Raw genomic sequence first — 9,455 nt, forward strand, 5'->3', positions numbered from 1 at the left:
AGAGAGGAAGAAAGGGATGGAGGGGTGAGAAAAGGAGGTAGAAAAGGAGGAGGACATAGGGGTCAGCCACCAGCTATACAGCAAGCCACAGAGAAAGAGTAAGATTTACAGAAGTAAGAGAACAGGAAAGGCCCAGAGGCAAAAGATAGTAGACAGTATAATTTTAAGTTAAGGAAAGCTGGCAAGAAGCAAGCCAGGCTAAGTCCAGGCATTCATAATTAAGAATAAGCCTCTGTGTGTGATTTATTTGGGAGCTTGGTGGCAGATCCCCCAAAAGAGCAAAAGAGTAAGAACATCTAACAATGAGGGTAAGGGGAGACTTCTGGGAATGTATGCAGGTGATCCTATAGAGGACTCCTAGTAATGGGGGACATGAAATCTCACCTGGCTTTCTCTTGGCACCAGGAGCTGCTTCCAATGGCAGGACTGGCTTGAACTCAATTAAGTTGTTGGGCAAGGGGTTCCCATGGAATTCCCAAAGAACCCAGGCAAGACAAAGGGTCTTAATAAATGTCTCATGATGAAAAAGGAAAGAATCATGACATACGTACATACAACACTAAACTTCAATAAGAATTTGCTAATAATCCTATGGAAAGTTTCTTAACTCAATATTTAATATTATGTGTAAATTAAACCATATTAGTAGAAACCACTAGTATTTATAATATAGGTTTAGCAATATGAAGCTCTTTAAAGGTGATTAGCAATAAGACCCCCCTCCCTTAAAATGGAATTGAAATTGAATACACACTTCTGGAAAACTTCCTGGTGTTTCCCACTAAAGGTATATGTGTGTGTAGCAGGAATCTTAAAAGTTCTTATTAATAAAATCAAACCCGATGCCAGTTATTGGGGTCAAAGCTGGTAGATCAGAGAGACAGAACAAGCCACAGCTATCTCACCTCGCCGGATCCTCAGCTGGTCTTGTCTCCTCAGACTGGAGGCCTCTGAGTCCTCATCCGGAATGGGTCTCAGCTGAATTACTGCTCAAAAGCCTGAATGCTTAACCAGCCACATGCTTAACCAGCCAAATCCTTCTAGTTTTTGGTCCTCACGCCTTATATATCTTTTTGCTTTCTACCACCACTCCCTGGGATTAAAGGCTGGCTTTCTGGGATTAAAGGCATGTGTCACCATGCTTGGCTATTTCCAATGTGGCCTTGAACTCACAGGGATCCAGAGGGATTTCTATCTCTGGAATGCTAGGATTAAAGGTGTGAGTGCCACCATTTTCTAGCCTTTGTATCTAGTGGCTGTCTGTTCTCTGACCCCAGATAAATTTATTAGAGTACACAATATTTTGGGGAAAACAATACCACCACATGTGTGCGTATCCTTTCTACTAACAATTCTATTTCCAATAACATAACTTCCCAGAATGAGTGACCACACATCTATTCAAGGTTTGTTAAATAACGAGCTTTGCATTTTACATGATATCATCAAATTACCAAACACCTATACGTTCACCAATAAATGAACAGAATTGTTAATTATAGTGTATTTACTGAAGTAGTAAAAAAACAAAACAGAATACCACCCCCAAAAGTGAAATTAGGATCCACCCATGAAACATTACAACAGTGATGGGATTCAAAGAAGATGTGAAAGAGTATGCTCTATTGAATTATTCTGTATTGATATTAGGAACAGAAGAATCATATTTATGGTGATTGGTGTCTGAAGAATGGTTACAAGGACAGAACACCAAGAAACATTTTGGAAGAATTAACTTTTTGTTTATTGAACTGAGTGACAATTATACTTTTATTGTGGATGGAGCACAGGGCATTAATTTTTCACTCAATATTGTGGAAGGATTCATTCTGGACGTGTAAGTAAATTTGATCTCACAGAATTGAAGCCAGAACCTGGCCCTTATGATAGCTCATGGTGATTCCATCACTGATTTGTAAATCAGTAGAAATAAAAAGTGTACAGTTGATGCTTCCTTTGTTGACTGTCTAAGTCCTATCTTGAGATTCCTTGAATAGGTAGGGTAAATGAGATGCTTGTCTGAAATGGTACAGGTGGAAAATGGTGGAACTGGTGGACACTCTTACACAGATGATGAGAAAGCATTATCTGGAAAGCGATCATATGCTTTTAGAATTGTTAATTATGAAGAATATCACTAGCCAAAACATAAAAAAATAGGTAACATAATTCTTAATTGTAAGTATTTTAATATGAGGATTCTAATATATTCTTCTACTTATAGTCACAAAATAACTAATATATCTGTTCTCTTAGTTATGAACATGCTTATATATCTTCTGTGATAAATTATTGTGCACACTGCACAGCTGGCCATTTTCTTTTCTTTTTTTATGGATAGCCTCATTAGAAGTCACCAACTTATCTTTAAATTCTTTCAACATGTGGTAAAAAATCCAAATTTATACAGTTATGCATTAGCTGCAGACAGCCTGCCTCATTGATCTTACTACATGATAGATGCATTTTAGAAATGGTCTGTAGAGACGAATGATTTGTACATATTGCTATTTAAATATTTTATGATTAAAATATGCCTCTATTTTAGAAGAAGCAGTCAGTAGAATATTTTCCAAAAATTCCTTTTATGCTGTTCCAACATTCAGAGCAATTCCACTGATGTAATTTGAGGGACTTTTTCTTCAAATACTAAGTGAAACACATTAACTATTGAATGTTTATAATTAGTTCTTCTATTTATAGAATTATTGGCCTTTGTGAGCTGCTGTATATGGGTACTGAGAACTGAACTTGGTTGTTTTGGAATGATAGTATGTAATCTTAAGCAGTGGACCAACTTTGAAGCCTGCAACTATATAATTGTTTGTCATTAGAAATCGGATGTGCATGCAATTTTGAGAACTTAACTTACACCGCTTTACTAGGCAAACTGTTTTCACCCAGTGGTTTTGCCAACATGAACTAGCCATTTTTTTCTTTTATATGGCATCAATAGCCAATTAAGCATTTGTTTGATCAATTTAGTATAGAAGACAATCAACCAAAACTACTTAAAAGACGTGTGTGTGTGTGTGTGTGTGTGTGTGTGTGTGTGTGTGTGTGTGTGTGTTTAACAAGAATGCCAAGATTCCTGTTGTCATTTCAGATTTAACTATACTTGTCCTCATTTTCAGTACCTTCTCACTGGTATATTTGTAAACCCAAATAGTTATCAAGGTCTTCCAGCGCTGTCACACTATCCCAGGTGGCATACTCTCACACACTGTCTTGTGTTCATTGCTCCAACCTAGTCGACATTTCATGCTTCTTTCTGTGATCCATTCAGAATAAAGAAATAACAATATTTGGATTTCTTAAATGTCAGTACTTTCTAAGCATCTCAAGCTTTCAAGTGCCCTTCATATTCGGGGCCCCTACTGTGTATAGCTCTCTTATGCCACTCTTTCCTTAATTAATTCCTACTTAGCCTCCACGTTTAAAGCAATATTTCTATTTTCCACGATGTGGCAATTTGATTTAAGTTGTCCATTGCTGAGTTTGTAGTCCTCATATCACATCCAATATTCATAATGTAAAATTGTTCTGTAGCCACTTTATTTGAAGATATATAATGAATATTGAAGTAACAGGCAAACTAAAAGTATTTCATTTGTATCTATGTGTGTCTGGTGTGTGTATTTGTGTCTTTGTGCACAAGTGTGGGCATTTCCGTGGTTGACACCTATCATCCGCCTCAGTCACTCTCTACCTTTTCTCTTCTGAGACAGGATCTTTCACTGAACTTGGAGCTCATTAAAATAGATAGAATGGCTGGGGTTCATTCACTGAGATAGAAGAGGACTTTCTTGGGCAAAGGATAAACACAAATCTAAAAATTCACCTTACATACATTTCCCATTAAATATGATGGATATAATCTTCTATCCAATTTCTATATCAAGCAAATATTTTCAGTGAAACCAAGTGTGCCAATAAATATAATAAGTCTACATTACAATGCTTGCAAATTACAGCAGATGAGAGGAGAGAGTTGAGGATCCCATAAAAACAAACAAAAAGCTCTTGACTCCAACAGCCTGTTCCTGTTTAGAAAGAGGGAAGTGTGTGTTTTATTTCTAACTCACACATATTCTGTCAAGGTCAGAAGATTAAAATAGTCTCTGGTACTTGGGAGGAAGGAATGCAAGAGCTTCTAGGATAAACTGATCACTCATTCTCAGAACTCAGAATTCTTGCATAGAAAAAACATCTTTTGATCAGGACCACAGATAAAGGAAAGGATTGGACTCCAGTTTGCTTTTTACATCCCCATACCTGCATAGCAACCTCAGTATTTTTCTTTATAGAAATGCATGATATCTAATAGATAAGATAGATATAGATTTTCTTTACAGGTAAACATGATCTCCCAATGAGTGCTACCTCCTTTTACTTAAACATATCCCTGACCTATACCTCCTCCCTTTCTTAATACCTACCTGTGAAATCTGTACTTTACAACTAATATTATTCTTAGTTTCCCTATGCCAGAATTTCTTTCCAGTCTACTGTCAAAGGAAAACTGCTAAAAACATTCAATAAACACACTTATAATATGGCGAATTTTATTATCTGGAAGTCTTGATTTTCTTGTTATTTAAATATAAAGGTTTGAGTCAAAACTACTTAGTGCATTCAGGAATTCATTTTTTTTTGGTAGCTTTCACTGCAAGACTGTTTTTGGGGTTGGCATTCTTTTTCTTTTACTAAACTGTTGCTCAATATTGTAGACCTTTATGACAAAATAAAGGGTTCAGACTTCCAAAATTGAAGCAAGGAGTAGCACAGTGCCCCAGAAGTATGTTTTCATTGATGGATGAGGATCACAGAGGCGAGGAGAATGTACAGATTGTTAGAGAAATAACTGTTGAGTAGTAGCTTTCTGCCCCTCAACTATTCAGGCAAAACATTGATACCAAGGTGAGCATCAAGGGTACACGCTGTGATCAAACACAAAGCCATCTCAAAAGCACCATGAGGAGGATTCATATTTGAGGTCTGAAGAATCCAATGGCATCCATTTCTTGTCTCTGTCCTATGTGAAATAAAGCTTCAAATATTATCACATATTATGAATATAAGCCTCTTATTTTTAACATACATGAGACAAATACTTTTGAGACATAAATACTTAAATTGATCTCATTTAAACTTTAATACATAGTCTTACTTTTATTAATACTTTAAATAATTTATTAACCCTAAATTAAGTAGTGGTTTTCAAGCTTCTCTTTAGATACAAGAGATACAAGCAGCATAAATAGAAAACTTGAATTTTTTCCTTTTTCATAACCATTTTCCATATGATGAAAAAGAAAACAATAGTACAACTACAAAGAGGCAGATAAAGAAACCTACAGAGAGCTAATGAAATAAGTCAGAATTTTGTATTGTGAATGAATGAAAGCTTACAAAGAAATAAAAGGTAAGACACTGGGGATTAATCAAAGGATACTATTTTAGGCTGCTGCCAAATAGATTTTTCTCTGAAGAAATACCAGTCACAAAGGAACCACAATTCGGTTTAGCTAACAAATAGTCATGAGGCTATTTGGCTGAAGATGACTCTAAAAAGGTGGAAAATCTTGTAGTTTTTCCCTATGTACTTTTCATATGCTTTTCATGTGAAGGAAGAAGGTCAAGATGTCCAGGCATTGGGCAGTTGGAGGAGAGTCCTAGGAGCTAAATTTTTAATAATGATCAGAAATCAGCACACAACATACTCCATTCAAGACAAGTAGATTATAAGCAAATGGGAATTGCTTGTGTGTGTGTGTGTGTGTGTGTGTGTGTGTGTGTGTGTCTATGTCTGTGTCTTGTGTTTTTCAATTAAAAACATTCTATCTGCTTTTGCACTAGCCATTTCATGATATTTTTATTGGGAGAAATAAATTGACTAGTCAAGATAAAAGATTGGTGAAGTGGGCAAGAATCAGATTTAGAATATATTTTGAAGATAAGTAAAAATCAATTTTCTGATTGTAAGACAGTTCAAGAATAATTTCAGAATATGTAGTCTAATGAAATAGGCAATATTTGTTAAGAATTCCTTTTTCTAAAAATAATTATGAAAAATTATATTCAAGTAGTACTTATAAAAATGTATAAACATTCACATAGATTTTGAAAATATTATGCTAAAACAACTTACCATATGTCCCTTAAAATACATTTCTTTTATCTTGTCTGAATATAGATAATTGCTTCTTAAAACTAATGAAGACAGTCTTTCTTTCTTCCTTTCTCCCTCCCTTCTTCCCCCTCCTTTCTTTTCTTTTCTTTTTCTTTCTTTCTTCTTTTCTTCCTTCCTTCCTTTCTTTCTTTCTTTCTTTCTTTCTTTCTTTCTTTCTTTCTTTCTTTCTTCCTTCCTTCCTTCCTTCCTTCCTTCCTTCCTTCCTTCCTTCCTTTCTTTCTTTCTGTCTGTCTTCCTGTGTGTGTATTTTTTCTTTCACTTTCTTTATTCATTCTTAACATTCAGTATAAAGCACTGGAAACATTTAAATATCTCTAGTACTAAAGCAGTTTTATTCCTCTCATTGAAAAAAAAATCGATAAATCCAAAGAAATTGCTCTGAGGAGCAGGCTTGTATTTATATCCCAAATTTCATGTGTTACATTCTAAGTAGAAAGAAAGACAAATCCAAAGAATGACAGTGCTTGATAATTGAGGTTTCGAGCTGCTTATGGCAAAATTTATAGAGAATAGAGAATATTTAGAGTAAGTGGTGTTGCTGAGGGGACATTGGGAATGGAGGAGGGGAACATTGTAAGCATAAGAGAAAGCTGGGGGCATATTAAGATGACTATTATGGACTTGAGTTGTACTGAAGCAAGGGGTCATGCATTTAAGGTCACCTTGGCCTACACAGTAAGTTTGAAGTAAGTCTAAAATATGGAACTTTTTCAACTACTAGGTTTTCATATGTTCCCTTTATCCAAGTCATGAATATAAATTCTTACCTCTATGAAATCCTCGGCCTCAAGTGTGTGAGTTCCTGTCCTCACATCTTATATACTTTTCTCTGCCCAGACATCACTTCCTGTGCCATCACTGTCTGGTCTCTATGTCTAATCTAGTGGCTGTCTCTGTCCTCTAATCCCCAGATAAGTTTTATTGGGGTGTACAATATATCACCACAACTTTCATTATACACACAGCTGTCATCCCTCATCTAAAAAAGAAAAAGAACTTTTTAAGCAGATGGTTACTATTACAGAAATCCACTACTAGTTAAAATGCAAAGAATGAGACCATATATGGCTTAGTCTTATTTGATACATCTTCAATGTAACCTTTACACCTAAAATTGCAGAAGAAACAGATAAAGTGTAAGAGCTGGAGAACCAAGTTGCCTGATGTAATATAGTGTCTTCTACACCCTAAGGGATGCTACACCCATGAGGCTTAAAACAAATCTACACAGTGAGAATACTAGTTGACAAGTCAATTAAATTTTAAGATTCTTCAGTCCTAGATGAAGATCTACAGCCAATCAACAGCTACCGATAAGGAGAATTAGTTTTCTCTGGGGATGAACTATCTAATAAATTATCAAATCCCAAGGGAATCAGTCTTTAACACAAGTATATAAAAGCAATATAAAAAAGATATATGGAGATACACACAAAAACACACACAAAATGTATGCCATGCATTATAAAGTGAGTGGGGGAATCACAATGGGAGTTGGAATGAGGGGAATATGGACTATATATTATGTAAATACAGTACTTATTTATGAAATTTTCAAAAGTATCAATAGTTAAATAGTAAACTAAACATAGATTTCTTTGTAGTTGCTATAGGATGGGATAACAGGGAAGTATATAGGCAGTGGAATTTTCTGCTTATAAGTGCTTGTCTGTGAATCCCATTTCACAAATACTTTAGTTAAAAGCACTATATCTTATTAGAAACAGTTTATTTGTCACATTTCAAGAAACAATAGAATGGATGGATTCAATTTACATTCCAGTTATTATACAACTAAAATACAGTTATGATCAATTAATATAGTGAAAAAGAAGTATAATATTAGGAGACAGAATTATAAGTGAATGAGTATATGGTATCTTTAAAAATTTTATAAAAAGTTTCTACTTGATTATGAAACAAATTCTATGAAATTATACCCAAATATTTTATGTTATTTCTTGGATTTATAATTGATTATGAATTATTTAATCCTTAGAATCTTTTTGTGATTTCCAAAACTTCTCCAATGCTGTCCATTTACTGATGTTTCTTGGTGGTTTTTGAATATAGGTTGGTCTAAATATTTTAGTAATGACAGTTATTTCTAAATAATTCTTTGAGAATTTCACATACTGTATTTTGGCTATATTCAGTACCCCCAAACTTCTGAAATTCACCCTCCACTATATACCCACCCAAATTTATGTCTCAATTTTTTTTTTTTTTTTGTTTTTTTTTTTTTTTGAGACAGGGTTTCTCTGTGTAGTTTTGCGCCTTTCCTGGAACTCACTTGGTAGCCCAGGCTGGCCTCAAACTCACAGAGATCCGCCTGCCTCTGCCTCCTGAGTGCTGGGATTAAAGGCGTGCGCCACCACCGCCCGGCTATGTCTCAATTTTTTAACCCTTAGAGTCCATATATTACAATTAGTGTGGCTCATATGTAAATACTCTTGGAAACATGGACATCAACTAGAGTGTGTTACACCTACTAAGGGCCACGCCAATAAGGAAAACTAAATTTTCTTTTCCTAGGATCTATCAAATAGCAATAGCTCCCTAGCTGAGGGTAGGACTCTAAGGCTGCCTCCTACCTCCATGAGGGAATATTTTCAGGCTTGAGCTTTCATAGGTTTTATGCATGCTTCCACAACTGCTGTGCATTCACATGTGCATCTACTCTGTTTTGTAAGGGAAACCTGTTTCTTTCTAGTCAACAGTCACCTATGGCAATTGCAATCTTATTGTCCTCTCTTCCTTAAGATTTTCTGTGCCTTTTGAAGAGGGTTAGGATATAGACATCTCATTTAGAGCTAAGCACTCTTTGGTCTCTTTGTCTCTGTATGTTGACTAGTTATGGGTCTCCCTGTTCAATATTATTAATGACCAAGGAATATATACTATGTAAAAACCATATTTTGTTATATATGCTTCATAATGCTTTATATAATTCTTGATATTATCACATGGAAAATAACTTACTGGATGAAGCACAGAGTTCTTAAAGCTATCAAAACTATACTGCTAAGAGAAAACTTACATTTACCTCCACATTCCTTGCATTTTTGCATATTTTCTATTTACAAGAGAATGCTGAATAGCTTAGCATTTGAAGATTCTTTCAAATAACAATCAAATAATTCATAGTTCCTATCAAAGACATAATCATGTAGTATGTTAATATTTCAATGTGCTGTAATATATCGATATTTGGTTGGTGAGGTGTTTTGAAGAGACATAATATTACTTAAATGATTTGCTC

The sequence above is a fragment of the Peromyscus leucopus genome, chromosome 10, assembly GCF_004664715.2.
Source record: "Peromyscus leucopus breed LL Stock chromosome 10, UCI_PerLeu_2.1, whole genome shotgun sequence".
NCBI classification, from domain to species: Eukaryota; Metazoa; Chordata; class Mammalia; order Rodentia; family Cricetidae; genus Peromyscus; species Peromyscus leucopus.